We start from the raw sequence: 26,306 nt of genomic DNA on the forward strand, positions 1-26,306 counted from the left end.
ATGTGTTAGTGACTTCAGATTTGACCTGCCCATCACGCTGTGTCTGTCAAAGGCTCAGCGACACAAGGGATAAACCAGACAAACTATCCTTTAAGCGTTCGTTATGCTGCTGGGGTTTATCAAGAACTCAAATTAGAGAGAAAAGATGTAAGGAAGACATGGTTTCCTGACTCCCCTCCACCCAAGAATCCACTCTTCAGTGCAAGTGGTATTTATGGAGTACTCGCGAGGCACCAAGAATGGTTTCTTCAGTTTGATCTGACTCTCAGATGAGGACTAGTGAGGGGACCATCTATTTGACGGAGTGGGGTTTAACTTGGTTTAGAGGCTTGCCATCCAGGACTGGAAAAAGATGGACATTCATCCATTGATTAGGGTCACCTTCCCATAAATGGAACAGGTGGTCATCAGTTGATGACTGAACAAAAAATCAATCTTCCAGAATTACGTGCCTAGTGGGTAACATTTCCACCTTTAAGGAAAAAAAAAATCCGCGTACCTGAGCTAGTGTACTGACTGCCCGTGAGTCCTTCTAAAGAGTAAGTGTCTTTGGAAGAACAGGGAACTCTGTTGTCACCATTTAGACTTGGGTGGTAGACGAGTTTCTCACATAGTTACTGTTTTGGGAAGCAAAGAGAAAGATCACAAAGGAATGGAACCCTGCAGCTGGCAGTCTTTTTGCAGGGCACCATGGTTTGATTAAGGGGTGGCATCACGACAGAGGGTTTGGGGAAGCCACTGGTGACACCAAGGTTATTTAGGTCAGAGAAAGAGCAGTGCAGAAGCAACGAGGAAGAGGTGTGTGGCTGGCCTGATTTTACCTTTTAGAAGATCATCTTCCGATGACTCAACCATTTGACTCAGGGCTAGTCCTTGCCCCGAATCAGCTTGGTTCTTCCGACAGATTTTTTTGGGTTGACAGAGCTTGGTGTTGTGTAAAGATCGGTGACTTAGGGCCTTAGGAACCAGTGTCAGGTTCAAGTCCTGCCTGTGCTGTTTAATGCCCGTCCTTAGGCAAATCATCAACCTCTTAGAGCCTCAGCTCCCACTCTGTGAAAAGGGGTAGGGAAACATCCTTGACTTCTGAGAAGATGCGCGGCTGGGAGAGGGTGGGGAGTGGGCTCTCGTGGGGACGTCTGCTGGGCGTTCACTCTGAGCTCCACTCTGGGAGGTGAACCCCATGCTTGCGGCTTTGGCAGGAGGCTCTGTGCGAGAGAGGATGGCGCTGCGCGGAGGGGCTTGAGCTCCTAAGTGAGCTTTCTCCCCCTTAGAAGAAAGGACACTGGGCAGGCCAAGGAGTCTATTTTAAAAAGCTCTTTGCTCCTCTTTATTGGTTGTAGTCAGTCCTTTAAACGCAGTCCTTTTCGGGTTTGCCTTTTACCTGTGTTCAAAGTAGATTCTTTAAGTGCTAAGTTTTAATCAATTGATCTCTGTGGAAGGCTTTTTCCCTTCCAGTATGCTCTGAGAAGTGCTGTGCTAGTCACCGGCGGGGGCTGGGGGACCAGCAGCTGCTTCTCAACCGCAGGGGTCTCCACCTGCTGGGTCTCCATGTTGTCACCCTAAGTGAGCAGGCGAGGTGACAAGGGAAGCAATTTAAATTCCCCTTTTCAGAAAAAGTCACTTATAAAGTAATTAAATTGAGTCTTTTTTCAAGCACTTCCTATGTCCCAAACCCTCTTGCAAATGCTTTCACGCATTTTCTGTTTTAAGGCTCATACCTGCTAAGCGGGGCGGCTTTTGCTGTTTTCTGTTTCACGTGTGAAGAAGGGGACCCGCGGAGGGGAAGAGCCAGTAGCCCAGGATCGTCTGCTAAGTGGCGAGGGAGGGCTGTGCACAGCTCCTGCTTCCGGGCCCTTCCCTCTCACCCCCGGCAGCGGGCTGCCTGCGCCTGTCTCAGGATTCCCCTCCCCTCTTTGTCAAGACCACGCACCCCGCACGCATCCTGCCCGCCAGCCTTGCCCAAGTGGCAGCATCTCACAGAGCTACCAGGTCCCCAAGGAGAGCGCCACAGTGCTCTCTGTGTTCATCAGGGGGCACGGAAATACTCTGTGACCTGGGGAGAAACACGCAGAAGAACGAGGGTAGAGCTGAGAGCCCCGTGGACCTTTCCAGTTTCACAGGATTCTTTCGGAAGACAGCTTTCCATTGACTTCGAGAGACTTTCGTGCGCTGATCCAAATTCACGGGGTGGTGGACAAAGCACATAGAAACAAAGCTGCAAGAAGTTCTAAATTCCTTTAAGAGAACTCACAGGCTATTCTCTGTCTCTTACGGTTAGGATTGGCCCTTATTGAGTAACTACTGATTCTTTTAAGAGAAAGAACACGAGTTAAATGACCGAATCTGGGATCTACTATGTTTTACGTTGACTTGGGACCCACTTGGCCGTCATCCAGGTTATAGAGAAATGATAATAATAGTTTTATTCCTGGCTTCATGTAGCATCTACCCTGGTTTTATTTCTTTTCTTCTTAACCTTGTCATACTTCACATACCATGTTAAGCCTCTGGAATCCATTCTTTAACAAGTTAAGTGAATAAATAACCTGTTTTATAGCTCTTTTGGAGAATAACCAAGATGATAAGAAAATAATTTTGAAACAGTAAAATAATATATACATGTTATTCCCCCCTCCTGGAATGTCTCCCCCTCTGGTGCCTAACATGTCTTCTCTCTTTTTCTATATATTCTACAATATTTGTTCAGGTTCTGGTTACCATCTGTTTTCCAGGCAGTCATGTTGATTGTTCTGTGATAGAAACAAATTATTTGTGTTTGTGTGTGTCCATGTGATGTTTTCATGGCCTTTCCCTTATTATAATAATTTTTTTCTGGGGATTGTTCCGTCTTTGACCCCTCATTCTAGCCTCACTTGCTGGAAAATTGTAAGTTATCCTCTCATCTTTCTTTGCTTTCATAAAAGGAGAAAGATCAGAGCTGTTTGATGACATTTTAACCATTTTTATCTCCATTCACTTACAGAAAAGGGACCACTGCTTATTTTCTGTGATCGGAATATAATCAGGTTTTCACCCTTTGGCGATTCAATATTGCTGGGAAATCATTCTGTTTATGAGTCCTTCACAGGAGAATGCATCTCAGTCAGTGCAATTTTTTGAGCAAAGAACCTCACAGGACAATACAGGTTGAGAAAGTACACTCATCACACACTTTGCTCTGTATCACTTTTGATTTTCCAGGGTGAAGTAGCATATTGCATTATTTAAGTCTGAGAGGAAGTGAACAAAGGGGCCATTCCTCACATAGGAAATCAAGATTCCTCTGTGATAGCCTTTGTGGGCAAAGTGTTTTAAAGTGCTGAAGATTTTCATGATTTTACTTTATATAGTCTTAATGAACACAAGGGTACTTGCTGGATAGTGTTCTAAGAGCTCGAATGTGGATAAACATAGATGCAACTAAACAATAATGAAACAGTGCTAATGAAATCACATATACTTGACTTCAGTCCAAAAGTCAAACTGAGGAGTTTTGAAATGAAATTTTAAAAGCTTTACATATTAAGTCATGGATTTATTCCCCTGCAATGACTCAAACATAGTAAGACAGACAAGCAGAAAGAACAATGCAGGGGAAATATTCAAAATGGTAACCAATGGATGGAAATGAAATTTTTGATGGTGAGCAGGCTGTAATACATGCAGATGTAGAAATATGAGGCTGCACACATGAACCCTAGATAGTGTCATAAACCAATGTGATTTCAATAAAAAATAAATTTAAAAAAGGGTGACCATGGTTGCCCCCCAAAGGTAAGCGAGCTGCCTTAGATGGTGAGGGTTTTGCGACTGTGTCTCTGCCTTTCTCACCAGGCCACCGGCGTAAATCTCTTTTTAATGGAGTGATAGGAATCTGGTTCTCAAAGGTTTAAGAGGATTCCCTGTTATCATGAGTTCATATTCACCAAGATTAATTCATGTTTAGACAGAGCTGATCTCATTAACAGAACTGTTCGGCCCTTTGCACAGTGTGGACACTGAAGGTGGGTCAACGAGGGCACCTTGGGGTTTGAACAGCTGCTGGACTCCCTGCGGTACTTCAGTTTTTGTGAGGATGGGGTTTATTGCAGAGAGGTGTTCTTGCTCCGTCTCGTGCCCTCCTCGCTCATGCCCTTTTCTCTCCCTAAAATGTAGTAATGGATGGTGAAGGTCACAGACAAAAGAAAGAATGTTGCCCGCCATTCCATTTCTACAAGGATCAAACCAAGAGCCAGTGCAGTTGCCTCCCCGACTTTCCCCTTGTCGGTGTACCCTGAGGGGAATTCAGGGTGGGGAAAGACAGGGAACATTCTGTGCTTTGAGTATACTGGCCCTTAGCAAGTTAAGATGCGTATCTAAGGAACAATTTCAGATGACCCCAGACTCTTGCATCTTCCCACACATAGAAAAGCACTAAAATCATTAACTTGAGATGTCTGTTCTTTGTGATCAGCAGTAATCTTTTGATGCCTGACTACACGTTCCTCCTAGCCTGGCTCCTCCTTCACCTCTTTGGAGCAGTTCCTCAGAGCTATCTGAGAGTCTGTCTCCCACGCTGTAGTCCCCAGTAAGGTCCCTGCAGAAAGCTTAACTCACAACTCGTATGTTGTGTGTTTTTCTTCCAGTGGACGTGTCACAGGTGGATGGAACGCTGGAGGCGCCATGGGCCGCCTGCCATGTCTGCCCACCCTTTCAGGGTGTCAGGGACACGACATTTACAAAGGAGACACTGGGCACTGGGCTCATTCAGGTTGCCCTGATTGGTGGGTCAGACTTGACGCAAACCGAGGAGGAAGACAGGCATGGTTACTCAGAGCACAGAGAGAAATTGGACGCCTCTCTCCTGCTAGCTCTGTGACCCTGCGAGGAGTAGGTTCATCTTTAAACTTTTGTTTCCTCCTTTAGAAAATGCAGATACTAATAGAACTAACGCATAGGATTGCAGTGAGGAGTAAAGGAAAGGACTGAGTAAGACCCTGAGTAGAGTGGCTGGTGTTCAGTAAAAATTCACAAATGGAAGTTATTATTATTTATTATTATTGCTATTATTATTATTATTATTATTATTATTCCTATTATATAATTTGACTTTTCTGGGGTTTTTTTTTTTTTGCTTGTTTTGGTGTGAGACCCTAGGCCTATGTAATCCTGTACTCTTGACTTAAAAATGGACAGGGTTGCCTCTTTCCTTGGGATAATATAGTTCGTAACACCAGAATTTTATAGCAGTACACACACACCTCCATACACAAACGTGCGTGTGTTGTGGGTGTATGTACTTTTGTACTTATACATCATGTATATTTAACTTTCTTTCTCTCTCTTTCACTCTCTCTCTCTCTCTTTCTTTCATGATCGATTGTTTTTCCTGGTAGTAAAATGTCTGGGTCTGGTCCCTTTAACTGTAAACTTGGAGAGACACTGATTTGGAACTGTAGGGAAGCAAAATTTACCACCCCAAAATGTCTCTCTGGCATGCAGATCATTTCAAGCTGAAAACAGTCAAGGCCCAAAAGCCTAGGAAGAAACTGTGAGCTTCTCCCCAACTGTCTGAAACAATTTAGGTAGAAGGCGTCTTCCTGGAATAGAGCGATGGTCGGAGACAGCTGCAGGGAGCGTGGGCTCGGTGTGCTGGGGGAGCTCCTAGGGCTCAGAGTCCGTTCTGGGTCCCACTGTCTCTGCGGAGCCCAGCAGGCATTTATTTACCAAGCATTTGCTTTTCCGTCTCCATGTGAACTGCCTGCCTCCCCCTTCAAGTCCCAGACCACTACCCCCAACATCCGCTTTTGTCTTTAGCTGGAGATGATCTGTAAGGTGAGGGTTTTGGCCATTTTGGTGAGTTGCTTAGTTTTCCTGGGTGTACATGTCATTAAACTTTTGTGTGATTTTTCTCCTGTTAATCTGTCTCCTGTCCACGTAATCCTTAGACCAGCCAGAAGCATCTAGAAGGGTAGAGGGCAAGTTCTCACCCACTGACAGAACCGGGATAAACCACTGGGCCAGGGCTCGGGTTTCCACACTGGAAGGCTAACTTGGTGTCATGACTCCCGACAGCTGTCACCTCCCACTGCCCCTGGCGTGAGGAAGCCGGGGAGCCAGTGCCGGTGAGACAGGTGAGTTGCGAGACAAAACGGAGGTAGGACCTGAGAGGCTGCTACTTGGGCTGGAACAGCTTTGTGGCGAACAGCTCTAAACTGAGCCTGTGGACCCAGAGAGGGGCACCTGCTTTCCCCGTGGAGGTGGCACATTGTGTGGTCTGGGGGTAGATTCACCTGCGCTGACCTGGTCCCACCTGGTGATGACGCAGTGTCCCCAGGGCGCTGACCCTGCCCGCTGGGCTGTGTGGGTCCAAGAGGCACAAAGCACTGGGAATGAATGAAGTTGGCACGAAGAATATACTCTTCTAGGAGTGGGGGCCAGAGAAGCTTTCTGTGCCCAGGGCCCCCTGGGGCTGCGAAGTCTGTCATTCAGAGTGCCTGATGCCCTTGGCTGGGCCTCGGGCACAACTCACGGGGGATGGAGCTCTTCTTGCTCAGTGATGTGAGCCTCTTGGGGGTTTTGAGCAAGGACACAACCATTACTTCCCCTCTCCCTCTCCCCTTACTCAAAGCTCTTCGCTGTATTATGTGCTATAAACATTACAATCATATTAAGTACTTTCCTTGTGAGACTATGCTGTTGTACCTATTATAATAACAATAAATCTGGCTTAATGTTTACTGTGCCCCCAGGGTACCTAATGCCTTGGTAAGCCTTTCCTCTTCTATTGTACCTTCTGTTTTGTCCTTCCCTAAATTTTGAAGCAAGGTGGCTGTATCAAGGACTCCAGGATTAGTTAGAAATTTAATTTTCTTTAAGCATTTGGAAGATTACAGCTGATGACATTTAGTGAGTGATATTTTTTCCCCTGAAAATTAATATCTGCCGTGGAACTGAATAATAGATAAACGCTGAGATATTCATGATAAGAACAGTAGAAACCTCACGGTGAGGGAGGCAGGGTCTCACTGAATTAACAATCGCTCCTTCTCTGCTCACTGCCTCCCCAAATGAAGAACTTGGCTCCCTAGTCTCTAAAACATGAACCTGACCCCTGAGCAGTAGATTGGAACAGGGATGGTCCCCCAACCTAGCACTCAGGGAGAGGTTTAGTCCCTCCATGGACTTACTCATGATCTGGTTTACCCGTGGAAGAGTGGAGGTGTGCGGGAAAAGCTGGCGAGAAGAGAAAGAAAAACATAGACTTAAAGATCAGGGCGTTAGAAGGGAAGATGAGGGAGAAAAGTGTCAAGACACCGCCTTAGTTCCCGGTTCTCAGCCCTTTCTAAGACCTTTCTAAGACCAGCATTTGAATCCGCCCTGAGGCTTTGTGACATACGACTGAGTTCAGGTAACCGATTCCATTTTTGTGCGTAAGCTAGCTTGAATTATTAATTCCATATCTATTATTTGCTGCCAGAGCAGCCTTAGTGAATCGAGTAAACATTCCAGGTAAAACGACCATGACCACGGGTGTTTGCTTCGGTGGGAGTGAGGACGGGCTGGGTGGGGACTCGGTTTCTGCCGGCCCATTTCAGGCTGTCCCACTGAGTGCCCCTTGGGCTTCGAAGTGTGTTTGCCCTTGAAGAGTCTTTGAGAAGCACGTACCTTGACCTTGCAGTCCCCTCAGGAACTGGTGCTGAGGTATGTGGAACCTAAGAAAAACAACAGCTTTCTTTTCAAAATATCAGTGTTGTTAGACCTGGAGTCTTGATCACACCTTTGGGGGCTGACGGTTCTCCTGTTTTGGAAAAACACCCTATAGGTTTTACAGAGTTAAAGCCCAGATCCTTTGCTGGACCGGAGACAAGGAAATGCTGAATTAGGCTCTGTGGTTTGGTCAGAGGTTGCCTTCCACATGGGTAGAATAGCGTCTCTGAGATTATGTGTGAGGAGAGGCCGGCAGGGGAAGACAGGAAAAGGAAAACACTTGCTTTACTTTTTGTGTGTTTTTCCCTACTTTGGGTGGTGCTTAAGGCCAGAGCCTCTGACACCAGCCTGCCTGCGTTTGAATCTCAGCTCTGCTGTTGTATCATTTGGGACTCAGCCAAGGAGGCAGAATGACAACAGTTCCTTGAACAGGAGAATTTGATAGAAAGAATGATCAGTTAGGCCAGAAGTTGTTAACTAGGTGGTTAAAAGGGTTTCACAGGGGTAGCAACCAAAAGAGGCAGCCATCACCTGTAGGGCTGAGGGCACAAAGAGAAGAGGTTGGAATAGTTAAAATGTGAATAATTAAAGGAGGAGCCCCACGGAGATGTCACTCAGACCTCCGAGGAGGGGCCCATGCTCAGCTGATCCTGGGGTCTCTGAGTTGGAAGGAGGGGCCCTTGGGACCCAGATTTCCCAAGAGGAGGTTCTGGTTGCAGAGCGCTGACATTTGGGAGGTGGGAGCAAAAGATGAGTGTGTTTCTGCAAGTCGTGTGTGTGTGTGTGTGTGTGTGTGTGCATGTTGTAACTCCCTAATGCCTTCTCCTAGCTTTCAACCAAAGGTTACTGTGTGGTATGTGACCACCTGGTCTCAGCTCTGTTTTGCAGTTAATGGTTGAACCCATGTCCATGCCTGGGGCATCCCATGGTGGAGATCAGAAGTCATGTGAGAAGGCTGGTTCTGAGATGGCCGGAGGTGACCGGCAGGGAAGCGCCGCTGAGGACCGGGGCCACATCCAGACCTTGCAGACAAGGGACAAGTGGGATCCATTTGTGAAAATACAAGCTTGTCACAGGGACTCCCTGAAATATGTTGAGGTTGTGGAGAGAACTGGGCTAAATGGAATTGGGTAGGGAGGACATAGACTTTATTTTTATTAAATAACTCAAGGGTTAATGGAGGAGTCACTAAGATGTTATAACCACTTTGAAGAGCATTTAAGAAACTAGGGTATTTTTTTTTAATGGATAACTATTATTTTATTATTTTTTTATGTATATCTTTTTTATTGAAGTATAGTCAGTTTACAATGTTGTGCTAATTTCTGGTGTGCAGCATAATGCTTCAGTCATACATGAACATACATATATTCATTTTCATATTCTTTTTCACCGTAAGTTACTACAAGATACTAAATATAGCTCCCTGTGCTGTACAGTATGAACTTGTTGTTTATCTATTTTATATTATTAGTATCTGCAAATCTCGAACTCCCAATTTATCACTTCCCACCCCCTTCCCCTGCCTGGTAACCATAAGTTTGTTTTCTGTGTCTCTGAGTCTGTTTCTGTTTGTAAGTAAGTTCATTTGTCCCTTTTTAAAAATAGGATTCTGCATATAAGTAATATCATATGGTATTTTTCTTTCTCTCTCTGGCTTACTTTATTATTTTTTTATGGCTGAGTAGTACTCCATTGTATAAATATACCACAACTTCTTTATCCAGTCATCTGTTGAATGACATTTAGGTTGTTTCCATGTCTTAGCTGTTGTAAATAGTGCTGCTGTGAACATTGGGGTGCATGTATAGAAACTAGGGTATTGATGCACAACTTAAAAAGAAAATATTAGGGTATGATCATAAAGGGTAAAGCTGAGGACAGATCTGTTTGGTGTTCAACAAACCACACATCTTTGGGATTATCTCTTCCACCAGACAGAAGTTATTTGCATTTCCAACCAACAAAATCCAAAGTTAACAAGTAACTTTCCTAAGTCTGGAAATGTTAATCTATACTGTAAATATGACATGAGCTAAATCTATTCCCCTAGACAATCATTGGGTACCCTTTGCCCCCATATCAGTCATCCTGGGAAGCCCCTATGGACTTACTAAGAAGTCAAATCCAATGAATCTACTTTCTTTTAATATTTATTTTTAACAATAATATTATGTATTTTTAACATATGCATTTCTTACTCGTCAGGTTGTTTCTTAGTTATTTACTTAAATACAAAACTGTGTATGAGGACTTAAACTACTTAACAAGGTGATCATAAAGGAATAAAGGATCATAATGGAAATGAAACACATATTTTCTCTCAAGGTACCTTTTTGCATGTGGTAGAAGAGACTAGAATAGGATAATAGTTGCAGTTGGAAAATTTCAAGGCTGCTTTAATGATTTGAAGTTACTTACAAGAAAGAACTGCCTATAGTAGCAGTAGGTCTGGAAAAAGGAAAAGAGCAGGATGCTTACCACGGAAGTTATTACTGCTTTGACTGGACGTTAATTTGAGCTCTCTATTAATAATGACAAACACGAAGCAATTTTGCTATTGGCATGGGAAAATGCTCGCATAATGTGATGCAGAAAAAGGGGCACACGCACACAAATTGCATGTATAGTATGATCTCAGCTGGATAAAAAATGACCCAGAAGAAAACTTGATGGGCATCTACTAAAATATTAAAGTGATTAACCTTGTATTGCAGAATTTTAAATATGTATATAATAAGCCTGTATTATTTTTGTAGTTAGAGTTTAAGCCAAAGCAGAAAGAAAAGAGAGGCTTTGGGCATTCTGCTAGCAGGGAAAATATGAAACGTATTAACGTATAATTGCTGCGATAAGTTTGAAGAAGAGGAGGCCATTTTCTTGCAGTTAAATTCTGTGAGAATTTTTTTCACCTGGAAATTTCCTGTCAAGGAAATAAATATCATCTCCAGTGCCTTATGTACAGATTTATACTTATATTAGAAGTAAAATCATTCTGATTGTTGGAATAATTAGAATTAGAATAATTTATATTACTTTTTTTGGGGGTAATGAACTTTCATTTGAACCAAGAACATAACATTAAGAGTGAAAGTCAGTGAAGGTTAACTCTGGGAGGAAGTTCACTATAGTAAATAGGCAGATTTTAAGTGGCTAACCTGGTCCAAGAATAGATCCTAGGGAAGAATTGACTTAACCAAGGTCACGGAAGATGTTAATGGTGGGGCCAGAATTAGACCTTATGGCCTGAGTTTTCAGTCTGACCAAGCTCCCCATCCCCCTGCCTGGCCTCAAACAAGAAATGTGTAGCTCACTTCAGTTTCCACAAGCATCTTCCATCACTGACTTGAATCTCTTATCCCAAAATATCCTTCCAATGTGTATTCACCCACATTTCTCTCTCTTACATCAAACTGCTTTTTAATTTCAAACGCTATCTTCCTTTGGATGAGTGTGTGTTTGTGTATGTGTGCGTGTGTATAGCTGTATATTTGTGTATTTGTGTGTCTTAGATTGACAAGGCTTGAAGAGATTCCGACACATTCTGCATCCAGATTTTATCCCCAAAAGGCCAAACTGCAAACACTTGTCCTTCAATGATTAATGAAGAGATATTACATTATAACTGATGGGAAATTTATAAGATGCTTTTAATATAATTAAAAGTAATGTCTCTATTGGCTCTTAACTCTTCCCCAAGCCTAATATTGGCTTCTTCCCAGAACTAACACATTTCATCCAGCAACTAGAGAACACATTTAAAAAAACAAAAAAAAAAAAGAAAAAAATCTTCCCGTCTTTTGAATTCATACTTGATTGACCAGAGTGTAGTCTGTGAAATTTAATATTAGGTTACTATATCGTGAAAGAATCACTGGGTTTTGCCTCGTAGTATTTTCATAACATCTTGGAATGTTTTAAAGCAGAAAGAAACACACAGGTTCATCTGAACTCGTCCCATTTTACAGATGAGGAAACTGAATCTAGGGAGATTGCACCATAGATAACCACTAATCCTGTGATTTTCACTTTTTCCCTTCATTCTTTCCCTTGAAAAATAACTTTGAGCATCTATTATGTGTCAGATGGTGCATTACCTCCTAAAGAGCTAAAAACCAAAAGCCTTGGTGCATAGCCTTAAGAAATAAGAATCCTGGGGAGGTGCAGCATGTATTAACGAACATTAATCTATTACAGCATATGTTGCATTGTGACTGTTACATTCCTAGAGTTATAAAAGATGAGAAATAGCGAAATTTGCCTGGAAAGTCAGGGAACTTTTCTGGAATGGAAGAGATGTTTTATCTGGGCCTTGAAAGCAGGAATACACCTGCCTCAGAAGCAAGGGAAGCGTTTCAAGGCAGGGGGAAATGAGAGGCATAGGAGACAAGCACACAGGCTTGTGTTTGTTTTGGGGATACCAACGACTAGCTTTATCTGTAGGGGGTGGTTGAAGGTTAGATTGAACAGGCAAGTTCTGATGTCGCTGGGGAAGGCTTTAGAGAACCAGCTAAGTTGTACAAGCCTTATTCTCCAATGGTGGGAAGCTGTTGCATAATGTTAGGCGAGGAGATGACTTTTTACCCCTTCCCATTGGTCTACATTTGAGAGAATTAACTGGTTGCACTGTAGAGGATGGCCTGGAGGGAGAAAGGACAGCTGTAAGTCAAGTTCAGATGAAAATGATAAGATAATGACGTAGGCCAACAAGGGTGTGCCTTACAGAGAAGGAGGAGATACTTATGCACTTAGAATTGGCAGGACCTTATAATGATTGTGATGGGTAATAAATAGGGAACAGCCAAGGAGGATAATGAAGCTCTGGTTTTGGAGGTTCAAGTCATGGTGATGTCATATAACTAGGCTGTGACATACAAGAAAAGGGTAGTGGGAAAAAGTTTGCATGTAGTGTTAGAGATGTTCAGCTTACTCGTGATGGAAACTTTAAAGGGAAGATACATAGGAAGTAATTGAAAATCTGTATCTTAAGTTCAGAAGAAAAGTCTGAGCTGGTGTTATTGATTTTGGAGTCTTCAAAGTAGGTGAAAGTTGCATAAAGGGAGAAAAGAACGAAGAGAAGTCTAAGAATGGCACTCTGGGGGATGGCTGGGAGACAGGAGCTAGTACAAGTCATGTCAGGGATGGATGGAAGAGAGGAGCTACTGCAAGACATGGTTAGAAAGAATTATTTGTGTGGTAGGAAGACAAGGAAGAGAACAGTGTTGTGGAAATCGTCTTAGTTCTGATACTTTCAGCTACTATTAATAGTCAAACTCAAAATGACTATTTAATAAAGTAGATTTATCTGCTCATGGACCAACGAAACAACAAAAAACTCCAGAGTTAAGTGGAGCAGAGAGCAGGTGTTTTAGTCACAAATCCAGCCCCATTTCTTTCTGACTCTCCCAGAAATGCCCTCCCCTGGGTGTTGGGTTCATCCCGGGACTGCTGGGACGATTGTGGTGGCATTTCTAGACTTCCCGTTCATGAACTACCAAGACCTTTTTCCCACTGGGTCTATCTTGAAAGTGAGGAAGCTGCTTCCTCCTCCAATTTCTATCAACCTTGCATTACCATTCATTGGATTGACATACCTATTCTTGAACCAATCCCTCTGGCCAGTGAAACTCCGTGTTCTGGTTGCATTATGCTTGGGTTTCTGAACTGATCACTAGTGTAGAAAGTAGAGATTGGGCTGACCCCTGTAAGTGGGGACACATTAAGACCTCTTTCGCCTCACAGAATACAAGCCTGCTAACCAAAGAAGGTGAGGTGGAATGAGTATTCAGCAAGGGGATGCCTGTGATGAGGACCAAGGGAGGTGAGAGTTTTGGAATGAAGGAGTGGTCATTCATGTCAAAAATTTCAGATCAAGTAGCATAGGAATTATAAAGAGACCATTACATCTGTGCTTTATGTGGTCACTGGCGACCTTTAGGTCACCTTCCCAAGAAGTGCTCGGCAGCTCTTGCAGAACACTTCTTGAAGGAGTGTGGCAGCAAAGGAGAGAGACAGGGAGAGTTAAGTCAATTGTAATTTAATGAAGCATATAAATTCATTAGCAAATATCATTTAAATTTATTGTTAAGTTTGCATCAACTTACTCCTTCCTAGGTGGAAAGATGGAGGAAAATTAATCTTATAGTGTGAAAAGAGTGTGATAGTCTTGTAGACAAAAACAAAAAGAGTGATAAATGCATATGGCATGGTGAAAGGCGACCACGAACAATGCGAAAGACGGGGTTTCCGTCAGCATTTCCCTCGGATCAGAATCATGCTATGTTTCTGGTATGTTTTGTTTAGTGTGTGTGTGTGTGTGTGTGTGTGTGTGCGCGCGCGCGCGCTGCAATGAGAAATGGATATGTTTGATTTACAAGGTCAGCCTTAGCCATGTGACACGCACTTTGTAATTGCGGTGTAATTACATTAAAAGGCAAAGGCAATTTTCTCTGAGTGTGGCCAGCCACTCAGAAGATTGGTGTAGGAAAGCAGTAGCCACATTTAGTCAATGTCAGGCCACAGAGTTTCTAGATTTCCAGTGCTCCGTCACAGCATAAAGTAAGCTTTCCACCTCTGAGATCAACAAGAGTTTAATGTTATTAGTTCTGTGATGATAATAATAATATTAAAGATAGCCTCGTGTGGCTGGTAGGCGCTTTTTAGCTTTTAGGGGAAGTGATTCTAGTAATGGTCCCCATTTCATTTTCGTTTGTACCATAGCACTTTGCACAATTCGCTTAGTTTTCTCCCCAAGTCATAATAACCCTGTGAATTAAGAATAGGGGATATTATCTTTATTTCAAATGGGAACACAGACTCCTGGAAGAGGTGCTGAATGATTAGCTGAACGTTACCAGTTACCTTATATGATGACCTATTGCCTGGGCTAGAGCCGTTCTGTAGTGAATGGAGAGATCAAGGTGAGCAGAGTGGGACTCAAGGGATATCAGGTTGGGACCATGTTGAAGTCGGGAGAGGTGAATTCTTGGGTAGACTCACTCAGAGCGGGCCATATGGACCTGGCTGAGGGTTAGGCAGGACAAATGATTGACTCAAGTTCAGGCAAAGGATGAAGATATGCAGAAAGTTCACTTTCTAAAGAGCCAAATTTGAAAATGATTTAACAGAGCATTCTTAAATACCCTCTCCTTTCAGCACAAGGATGCCAAGGCCCAGAGAATTACCAGCTGGGTGAGAGGCAAATTCTTCCCCACTAGCGCACTAGCCTAGCTCACTGCTGTCTCCTCTAGCCTAAGTCACAACTTGGAGTCCTCGAGAGAAAGAGCGTAGACCTGATGGAAAGACGGGTCACTGGTTCGGAAGCTCATCTCCCATCCAGATTCAGAGGCTAGAGGAAGAGTTATTTCCCTAATGCCAAGAGAACAACTGGTCTGCTCAGGTAACAGTGTAAAGGGTACTACAATAAAGTGAAAGAGGTTCAAAGCCGGAAGGAAGACATCTCAAAGTGTTACTCGCTATGAACACGTCTGATGAATCATGAAGCTGCTCATTAAGACATATCCTACGTTTTCTACAAAGATCCTGAACTATTTGGAACTTTCCTGTAGTGTTGATGTAAAATTTGTCTTGATTTTGGGAGAGGCAGTCAAAATTTTACAATTGCAGATACTTTCCACTAATAGGTCTCTTTTGGGGATTGGAGGAGGAGCTGGGAGAGCAACTTCTGGCTGACTTATTTCCATTAGAGCAAGAAGCAAATAGCCTTGTTTATTATTAGTCATAGTTATTACACTATTCATAATCTGTTTTCCCACAAAAACAGTATTGCAGTGATGAATGACAACATATATGGAGAACAAAATGAATTTATTGCAGGATGCGTTTCCAGTGACAAACAAGTAATTAGGTCTGTAATATGGGCAACTCCAATTCTGCCTAAGAACTCACCTTGGAAGAAGAATGAGCAGTGGTTATTCCAACTGGTGTTAGATTGCAGGCTCCTCTATCTGAAGACAGATCCATCCATGTCTTACACTTTTTTTTTTAAATTGTGCAGAACCTTATTCATATTATACACTGAAATAATTGCAGAGTAGAATCTGTGGAAATGAAAGTGAATTTCTTATGACCTTCCCCCCCCATCACAATGATATGATCTCTAACGTATATTGAGTGCTTACTGTGTGTTAGAAACTGTTGCAAGTGCTTTACATGTTTTAACTCACTAATCCTCGTCACCACCCTGCAAGGTAAATATTACCACACCCACTGAGCACACAAAGACAACTGGGCACAAAGAGATTGTGGAATTTGCAGGATTAAATAGCACAGCTAAATAAGCTATTGATCTGGCGTTTAATCCCAGGCATGCTGACTGTATTTGCTGCTGCCTTAATCACCCCGCATTCCAGCTTTGCGTGTGTGTGTGTGTGTGTGTGTGTGTGTGTATTTTCATCCAAATTGATAATAATTTATACCACTGCAATTTAATTTATTACTTCCCTTTCCTTGCTGAATCATGTTGCATAATATTTTTTTTCTGGGTTTCAGTTGACATCTTCTCTGGATCCAGGAAGGGGGAAGGATTTTTGAAAGCAGTTATTTTAGGTCACAAAATACTTACTCCGGGTTGAGGGAACCAGATTGTTCTCTAGGCCAAAGTGTCCTTGAAAAGATGGTAGCAAATATGAAGGGGCCAACGGAATGGTAGAAAAAAAAAAGATTCCGAGTGTTTCCCTTATCTTTCTTGTGGGATAAGGCTTGGAGCTGCTCGGTTAGCAAAGAGTATTCTTGTAGTTTGGGCACTCCAGGTGAGAAAGGTTGGAGAAAGGAGGTGAAAATTTCTGCTGTTTTGATGGCAATAAATACAGTTTATCACATGCTTACTATGTGCTAGTTGATATTCTAAGAGTTCCACATAACGTACACCTTTGTGTCTGCCCAGTTCTAATCGGACCAGCGGGGTGACATAGCTCATCAGAGTGTCACATCTGTCAATTCTTACGTAGACTAAAATCTAAAAATCTTTGACACGGTTTACAAGGCCCCCACAATCTGGCCTTTGCCTAACTGTCAGCCTCATCTTGTGCCACCTAAATTCAACCACATGAGATTTTTTTCCTCCGGTTCCTTCCATATGTCTTGATTGCTCTGGCAGAGGCATTGCTTGCGGTGTATTCCCCAAAGCATTTGCTTTCCCCCCCAGTCACACAGAGAACTTCCTTTCTCAGCCTCCCTGGGATGGTGGTGGGACCACATGACTCCGGGGTGGGGGTGAAAGTGGTGGACAGCATTCCCAGACCCGGCCCCTCAAGCATTTCACACCCTTGACCGTTTCTGCTCCCCATCTGCACGGCTGGATAACAGAACCTCAGGGTGAGCTCCAGCTTCACCACTGGGACCAGAGCTCCCCAGCTCAGCTGCTCACAGAGCTGTGATATGAGAGAGAAGCTTTTATCGGGTAAAAAGCTGAGATTTTGGAGTGGTTTGTTACAGCCCCTGGTGTTACTGCCCGTGACTAATGACTTGCTCTAGACTAGAGGTCGGCCTACTTGTTTTCAGTAAAAGGCCAGGGAGTAAATATTTCAGGTTTTGCAGGTCACACAGTCTGTTTGATAGCAGCTCAAGTCTGGAGTTGCCGTGTGACAATGGCCTTAGGTCATCTGTCAGGGAATAGGCATGGCTGGGTTCCAATAAAACCTTACTTACCAACACAGGCTCTGGCCCCATTTGGCCTGTGGACAGCAGTATACCAGCCCCTCTAAAGGACCAGGACAGCGAGCTGCTGTCTCTGCTTTAACTTCTCTGTCTTCCTCCATCACTCCCAGACTCAACCCACCCTTTGCCTGGCTAAACTCCTACAACGGCGTTTCCATTCGAGGATGTTTCTTATCCCCTCTGCCCTCCTCCCCCCACAGTGTCTCTGCCCGCCCTTTCCATTTAGCTCAGGACCCCGTATCATGTGCTCCCAGGGCAGCCCCCTCTACTTCCTTTTCCATAGTCAGCTTCCCATTTATAATGATTTGTTCAGGGTGTCTTCCCCTTCACTATGCTGAGAGCTTCAGGAGAAAAAGAAGCTATTTCCATTCCATTCACTGTTTTATCTCGAACCCAGCCCAGGATCTGGCCCAGAGAGGGTGCTATAAATATTTGCTGAGCCAGTGGGTAACTCCTTGCCTTCAATTATTTAACCACTGCCTTCAACTTATGGGACTTGTGGAAACTCACCCTGCTTCTCCCTTCCCTCTCCTCTTCCTCCTTGTCCCTCCGTCCTTGGGCTCAACACAGCCAAGAGGAAGCCAGACCCACAGCTGTGGTATCAAAGTCACACTCCTGAATGGAGAAAATACCGCAGAGAGATTCGCCCGCAGGCACTTTCCTTTGGTGTGGTTACTGCCCTTGTCTTCACCCCAGGACCGTAAGTCATGGGATGTCCTCTCATAAAATCCAATCTCTGTCACAGCTCTGAAAACTGATTCCCTCTCGAGCCCCGTGAATGGGGAGAGGCTGTTTCTGAAGTTCTGTCATCATATTGCTCCCACACCTGTAAATCTGAAAAGCTCTCCAACTTTGCTCAATATTGTAGAGGTTAGGTGAGTGGACTGCTCCAAACGGTGCGGCTCAGTTCCACCATACACAAAAAGAGAAGACAGGAGGAGAGGTCAGGGTAAAGAAGAAATACAGGAAAGAATGGCAGCTTAGAATAGCGTAAGAGCAAAAAGGTGTGTAGCAGAGCGGCCAACACAGAAAGTCAAGGAAGATGACTTTGTCATCTGTCGAGTGTTTGGTTTGAGCTGGTTAACTTTGGGGGTTGGAGGACTCAGACCCTGTCATGGGCAAACCTACGAGGGCAGCTGAATTTCCTGGGGCACCTGCTGAGTGGTCAGCAGTGCTTCTGAGTTCCTCATGGGCGCCCAGTGGTGTCTGGGACTCAGAGGAGGGAGAGGCACGTTTGCCAGTCTGGGAAGAGTCCAGAGGCGTTTTACTGAAAGGCAGCGTCAGCCTCCTCTCCCCTCGTCATGTGGACGTGGAGTGTCGGCAGGAGCTTGTGCAGGTGAGTCGGAGAAGGAGCTGGATGGGCAGTGTCTTTCCCTAAGGCCGTCTTGCAGGGCTTGGAGCCATTTTCATCTCTCAGTCTAAGATGTAGTCTCAGATGTAGCTTAAATATAATATCCTTTGGGGAATGAAACTAAATTACTAATATTTTTCATATAGGAAAGCCTCTTGGGTCCTGGCTTGGGAGTTTATGAAAGAGTATCTGGCCCCAATTTTACAGAAATGAATCATCCCCTCTCACCCCGCATATCTGGTTTCTTAATAGCAGCAGGAATCCTCACCTCTGACAAGGAAGATAATCAAAGCCTTCTAACTCCATTGTCATCATTCCGTCCCTAGAGCCCAGCTCATGGTAATGGACCATAAATATCTGATGAATGAATGACTGCTGTTGACTGGCTGACTGATGGAATGAATGGATGAAGAAATGAATGAATGAATGAGGAGGGCCACTGAAGAGAGCCCTGTTTAACATTTGGGTCCAAGCCCCTCCTTTTCTCTTTTCCTGATGCGATTTCCCACTTTTGTCAAGTGGCTTCACCACCACCATCATCATCATGACACAACAACTACGTGTACACAGCACCTACCTTGTTGTAAGTCGTATAGAGTCTTTGGCCTCAGTTTTCCGGGTACATGTCATGGGCGCATATTGACCCAGGTGTCAGCCAACAGGTAATCACTACTTGCACCTTTACGTGAGGGGGGCACGTCTGTGACTGCTGTTCTGCTCAGCACTCAGCAGACAGAGAAAGAGTTACCATTCTGAACATAGATAACAGAAGGAGACCTCGGTCCGTTATATTAAAAGGCAAGGCTTCAGATTACGCCTTCTGATGGAATTCAGTGCGATCATTAGGATAGGTAAACACATCAGGCATTCAGTCTATATGCCGAGCCGTGTGTCACAAAGGAAGAAACTTTTTTTTATTTCCGCCGTGTCATTTTGTTTTCCAACTCTGAGCGTTACTGCATGCTGTAATTCTCCAGAATAATACTCAATTCTTCAGTGAAAATGATGTGTCAGACATATTTCAAGCGAATTATTTGGCATTATAAGGATATATTCTGTTCTCTAATAGCCTTGCAACATACTTTTTCATGAGAGCATCAGTGATTTCCAGAGATTAAAAAATATGGTAAAAGACAATGATTATCGGGCTGAGTTGCCCGGACTCATGGCCAGGCGTGGCTGAAGCATTGCTTTGGGGAAGATCTTCATAACCCCGCTGCAAAGATGCTGGTTCTTCTAATTAAAATGCCATGTTATCTTCTTTCTTACTTTTTAAAAACAAAGTTTATTATTTTTCAATTACGGCAAATTTAGAGACCATAAAACAGTAAATAAAAGAATTAAAAAGTCACCCTCCTCTTTTCCTACCACCATTCATTCAAACTGCAAATATTTACTGAGTGTCTGCTGTGTGTCAGGCACTGTTCTAGGCAGTGGTGTTTTCATGAATTTCTAAATACCCTTTCCAACTGAAATTAAGAAGATCTGTGTGTTAAACGTCCTTTAACGAATGTGTAGCTAGGTGACACTTGTCTTTAGTCCTCTGTCCCTTTATTTCCTGCCCCAGTCCTTCCAAGACTCTCTTCCTTCCCTACTTTTCAGAAATTTCCTTCCCAGCACACTGGGACTCTGGAGTCCTCCGTCCTCTTTATGCTGACATAAAACTTGCTTTCACGAATGATTCTGATAAGAGTTCGTGATGAGCTAAAAATAACGTCTGGTAACTTATAGCAGCCTGGGGTTCCTGGACTTCTTGGGCACAAGAAAAGCAGTTTTTTAATCAAAAGACAAAAGTGTATGTGTTTACCTCTGCTCATACTGCATGAGCTAAAGAAAATGTAGATTTCTTGGAATTTCTGTCAGCCTTTGATGTATAAAAGGAAGAAATACCATTTCTCAACTCCAGTTTGATAAACAGCATCTTTGGAAACAATATAAGCAAGTGGTAAAAATAAAAGCTCATGCTCTTGATTGGTGGGATTTCTGGCAGAGAACTGAAGGCGGAGGTGGGGGTACCCTGCTGAGCAGGTTCCTACTGCTGTTTATGGGTACTGCTGGCCTTCCCTAAATATTTTGTATTTTCCACCATAGTGGAAAGAGCAGGGGAACAAGCTGAGTGTGGCAAGGGGGATTGCTAGCGACCTGCTCTCCTGGACACCGTGCCTGGTTGTGACAACATGGAAGTCGGCCCAACGTGCTTAAAGGATGTCATCTCATCCTGCTGAAAGCTGACCCCAAAGCATGTCCATTCTATAGCCCAAGTACGTCCTTTGGGTGTCGGAGTCTTGAACTGCTCAGAGATCAAACAGAAAGAGCCCTTCCTCCAGATTTTGAATATCAAGATTTTTCTCTAAAGAGATTTTTCTTCTGGGCTTCTCTGGGCCGCTATTAATTTGCAATCCAACTGAGTGGGTTAAAAATGTCTTTTGATCACATACCAACACGTGGTCATCAGAACACTGGTGACATTCAATCACAAAAGGAGACCAGGGAGGGAGGGAGGAATCTCAAAGGGACCTTGGTGACAAAAGGAACTTCCTCAGTGAAGCATGTATCTCAGGCGAGGGTATCACACAATGAACCAACTGTGACCAGCTGACATTTCATGTGTGAGTCGTTCCTCAAGTATTCGGAGAGGATGCATTGATCCCACTCTCCTGGAAACCCCCAAACGCTCTCATAAAATGCCTGCTTTCATTTAGCTTTTGTTAAAACAACTAAAATACCCTTCTCATAATTGTTGGGACATCTCAACAACACAGCCCTTTCTTTCCCGGCTTGCAACTCAAACAAATATTGTTTCGTTTATTTCTTGTGGGTTCCCCAGCCTCGTACTCATGTCGACAATGTTTCACGTTGAAAGGCATTTCTCAGCACTCCCTGAGGGTGGCAGTATTGTTCACGAGTCCGAGAACTCGTTCAGGACTAGTCCGAGAAATTAGGCACCTGCTAGGGAAATGATTTAAGGAGCATGACTTTACACTATCAAAACAAGCAAGTACGTAATGAAGAGTGAGGGTTCTTTTGAGTCCACGATGTAACTAATGCCCGAGAGCCATCCACTCCAGCGTGCATATGAAGTGCAAAAATAAAAGGTGAAACCGAAAATGCTCGTGTCAACAGAAATATATGGATAAAAGCAGCAGTGCAAATACTATTTCAAATAGGCTCAATTCCAGATAATTACTTAATACAAGCTTACTACCCACAATGCCTTAGGGTCTGTTGCCCAGACAGCTGGCTGGGCAAATTTAGATGATATCATGTCACCAGGAATTTTCCAGGAGGAGACAAGCTGCTATTGCTCCCATCCAACTTAACCCTCCAAGAATTTGCAGTCCATGTGGCTTATTAGTAAACAGCCTATTGTTCATTGAGCTGAGTTATCTGACAGTCATGTAGCAAGAATGCTCTAACAAGATATTTCACACTTATGCTTATGGAAATAAAGCTTCTAAGAATGATCTGACGTGGGATTGAGTGACTAGAATTTAGTGAAGCTCACTGGTAATTTTAAATGAGAAAAAAAAATCATTGCCCTTAGTATTGATTGGAAAGGGGACATCCATTTCTGGGCACAGTCAAAATCAATCACTGCCGGTAATCATGATGCCTGCGATGGTGTTTCGACCTACCTGGTGATGACGTCATAGTGTCACTTGGGAACCTGGTACATGATTGATGTCAGACTCTGAGTGGGAATTTTAAAAGGATACATTGCTAGTAGCTGAAAGGGCAAAGCTGCCATTTAGTTTCTACAAACAGATCAGGAATGTGAGGAAAACCCCAGAGTATGGGGAGCTGGGAATATCCAGGTCTTCCCAGAAGACTTCAGATCGAGAATTCCCAGACTCCAGTTGAGTCAGTCCTACCTTTTATTGTATGTGGTCACTGGGGCTTTCCAGTTTTCTAGAACTCCGAGAGAGTGGAGGCACAGATAAGTGTACTTGTATTTAAGCAACTAAAATGTGGTAGAGTAACTCTCCACTTTGAGTGGCTTGTGAGTTGCCTGAAATTGTGTTCCACATCAGTGCCAACCATTTACAAAGTCACTCAAGGACTTTCCTTCCTGGCTACCACTGGCAATAATTTATAAAAACATTTCCTGGAAAGAAATACCATTTACAGAAAAATTCAAATTAATAAATGTCTTGTATTTACTACTAAATGAGTGGCTATAAAATGCCAGATACTCTTCTATGTGCTTTACATGTGTTATCTCATTTGATCCTCATGCCGTCCTATGAGGTGGGTACTAACGTTAATTTTTATTTATTAGACAAGGAGATTAAGGCTCAGAGGAGCTCAGCTTGCTCAAAACCATGACTAACAAGGAGTAGAGCTGGGATTCAAACCCCATGCTTCCTTCTTGAGGGAGAGAGCAGATAAATTCATGAAACCGTTGAATGCGCTTGTGAATTTATTAAATGTTCTTTAACTTGTGATTTTAGGTTGAAAGGGGCTGGTTGGTTAGCTTGGTGACATCATTATATTGATCGTTGTGCAATCTCTTGCTTGAAGAAATTTTGAAAATGCACATTGGGCCAAAGGGGATCAGATAGTAAGAATGTTGATGGGCTGTCGTTAAATCAGGTTACGCAGGGAAAAAGAATCTTTTTTCCTTTACGAGACAGTGTAGGAAGGCCTGTACCTAGAGATGACCAGTTGATTCAATGGCTGTCACCTCTGTGGCCTTACTCACTCCACCAATGAACCTGTCACCCAAAGCTTTGTCTGCTCAGTGCCAGAGCTGCTGCTTCTGCCATGACTGGTGTCCCTGCATTCCTCAGCAGAGTTCCCACCACCAGATTTCTGCTTTCTTCCCACAAATGAGCCCTGGAAGGTGTGCAGGTGCCCAACCATGGGCCACACAGCTGGGTGGGTAATTCCTTGGAGGCAAGGAATGGGGAAATACGTGCCAGCCTCCTGATAATGTTGAACAAGAAAAGACCCCCCTGCTTTTAAAGAGGTACCCACGGGATCAGTTGAAGTTGGATTGCAGCACGGCTCAGTGGGCTGTCCTCGCCAAGTGCTGTCATCTCTATGGGGTCCAGTGATCCCTGGCCTGCCATCCAACCTTTAAGGGCCAATCCTGAAATCAATGTTGGCACCATGCCAACAGAGATTCCAACTGGTTCTTTTAACATTAGTTATTTTGCAGGAACTGTGGCATCGGGGAATTCTCACTCAAAATTACTGGTCAGCCTAGGCATGGAATATGCAGCTGCAGGCAAACAAGGGCAAGAAGGTTTTTGTGGCGCTTCAGACAGTAGGGGTAATCTGGGACAGGCTTCTGCCGTTACAAGCAATTTTGGCATCACAAGTCTGTGCAGGCTATATTAATATTAGTTAACATTATAACTACAGTCCAGAAACACAGGGCCTGAATTGGCATTTCTCAGCATAGCACTTGTGGAGGAAACACTTGGGAGATCTGTTACAAATTCAAATCTCTGAGTGACACCTGTCGGATCAGGGATGTCATCCCTTAGCCTACAGGCAGAAATTATGAGGGTGAGTGGGTTCTCAATTTAAATGGAGCTGATCATTCTCAAAATACAGTCCTTGGACCAACAGCATCACCAGGGAGCTTGTTAGAAATACAAATTTGTGAGTCCTGCTCTAGACCTACTGAACAGAAACCGGGGCTTGGACCCAGCAAGCTGCGTTTAACAAGTCCTCCAGGCAGTTCTGATGGATGCCCCAGTTTGGGAACCACTGGAACAGAAAGTTCTCTATATGCCTATAATGACACAGATCAGTGTTGGATCAGAAATCTGTGGGGATGGGGCTCTGAGACCTGTATTTTTACTGTGCTTCCCTGGTGATTCTGTTTTATACTTGTTTGAGAACAATTGATCTAGGAGAACAAAAGTGCTTTTTTTGTCTTTTGCTTTTTTTTTTTTTGTCTTTTGCCAAGGCTAAGAACCAGATCATACATGTGGTTACTAAAAGCCTACCTACTTGGGAAAAGGGCAGGATAGAAATATCATTCTGTGTATCCTTCACAAGCTTGGTGTGGATATGTATATACCCACATATATGTGCGTGCATATGTGTGTGTGCATGCGTGTAAGTATGTATGTGTATGCAGACATTTAAGGTAATGACCAGCCTCTACCCAAAAGACTGCCATGCCTAAAAACTAACCAGCCCCTCCTTTACTTTATTGCACTGACCAAAATTTCACCAGTTAGAGGTATATTTGAGTTAATAAGCATCTTTTCAAATTCAGATATGAACGTAAATGGATGTCAACTTTAGAGGAACTTTTAGAGATCACCAATCCTGCACTTTTCTTGTGATGATGCCTCCTTAGCATTTCAGCACCTTTTCTCTAAGTGACATTCTTCACACATGCAAGTCAACTGCTCCCAGATGTCGAGGTAGGCACTGCCCACTACCTCTTGCAATTCTGTGTCAGGAGGTACAGAAATTGATGCCAAGTCCAGTGACTCCAGCAAGATGTTGGAAGCCAGTGGCCCTTTTTTATGGCTCTTTGGCTTGAATAAACAAGGCATGTTCTGTGGGCCCAACTTTTCAAGAACCTCAGGGTACAGTATTGCAAACTGCCCCCCAGACCCTTGCCTCTAGTCTCTCTGAGTGAGGCTGGGGCAGCGCCTCTTAGACATTGCTTGGTGTATTTTGACAGAGCAAGCCATTTGGGTCATAAGCATCTCAGATGCTGGGTGCAATCATCAGTGCTGGGCACCACCCAGACTGCCGGCGGGGTTCAGCTCACCTCCCAGGGCTCCGTGCTCACTGCCTGGAAGGTGAGGGGAGTCTTCTGTATTCCCATAGAACTGGTGCTGACCTGCAGTTTAAGCATGAAAACAATGGAGTTTCTGGCAGATTCTGAGGGTCAAGCCTTGGCATGGCAGGTCCAGATGCTTACTCAAACCAGGTCCTGCCTGTGCACAAAGCTTGCTGATAAAGCAGCCTCCGCTGGGGGAAGCACAGACCGCTTCCGATGAACTGCACGTGGAGGACATGCACGAATCTGCTGGGGCTCCTCACGGTCCATGTTTCTCCCACCTTTTGGTCCCTTCTGAGCAGAAACTAGTCAGAAAGAAAGAAACTCTTTCTTACCAAGATCTGAGCTTTTTACTGACTCTCAGGATTCTACCACCTCTGTCCCTTTCAGCCTGCTTCAGGACACCCCTCTCCCCATCTGCCGCATCACCTCTTTCTCAGGCAATCCAGATTAACCATCTACCAGTTTTCTTTAAAAATTTTGTTTTTTTTTTAAATGGAGCTACTGGAGATTGAACCAGGACCTCGTGCATGCTAAGTGTGTGCTCTGCCATTGAGCTACATCCTCCCTCAGCAGATGTTCCCTTATCAGGAAGCAGTAGAGCCTGAGACTTGTGTTCCTGTCTAGAATATATATTCCCTTTCCGTGTTCTCAACAAATCCTCTATGAATAAGTAAATACATAAAGAAATATCTCTTAAATCATTTGAGCTTGCTACCTTCTCTTGCTGCATCTCCATCTTCTGGACCAGTGAGATGCAGTTGGTGCTTTATGTACCTACGACCTCCTATGAATTAAAGAGAACGATGGGTAGAAAGCAGCCTTCCAGAAGTG

The 26,306-nt window shown here is 43.8% G+C and overlaps 1 long non-coding RNA gene across 1 annotated transcript; it reads right to left on the reverse strand.

Moving 5' to 3' along the window:
* Positions 1-1,299: 1,299 nt before the first annotated feature.
* Positions 1,300-2,195, reverse strand: LOC140689452 (uncharacterized). Its single transcript, XR_012064405.1, has 2 exons — positions 1,719-2,195; positions 1,300-1,559 (listed from the first exon to the last, which is right to left on the reverse strand). It is a non-coding gene; the product is annotated as an uncharacterized lncRNA (long non-coding RNA).
* Positions 2,196-26,306: the final 24,111 nt, after the last annotated feature.

Source organism: Vicugna pacos, chromosome 26 (genome assembly GCF_048564905.1).
Source record: "Vicugna pacos chromosome 26, VicPac4, whole genome shotgun sequence".
NCBI classification, from domain to species: Eukaryota; Metazoa; Chordata; class Mammalia; order Artiodactyla; family Camelidae; genus Vicugna; species Vicugna pacos.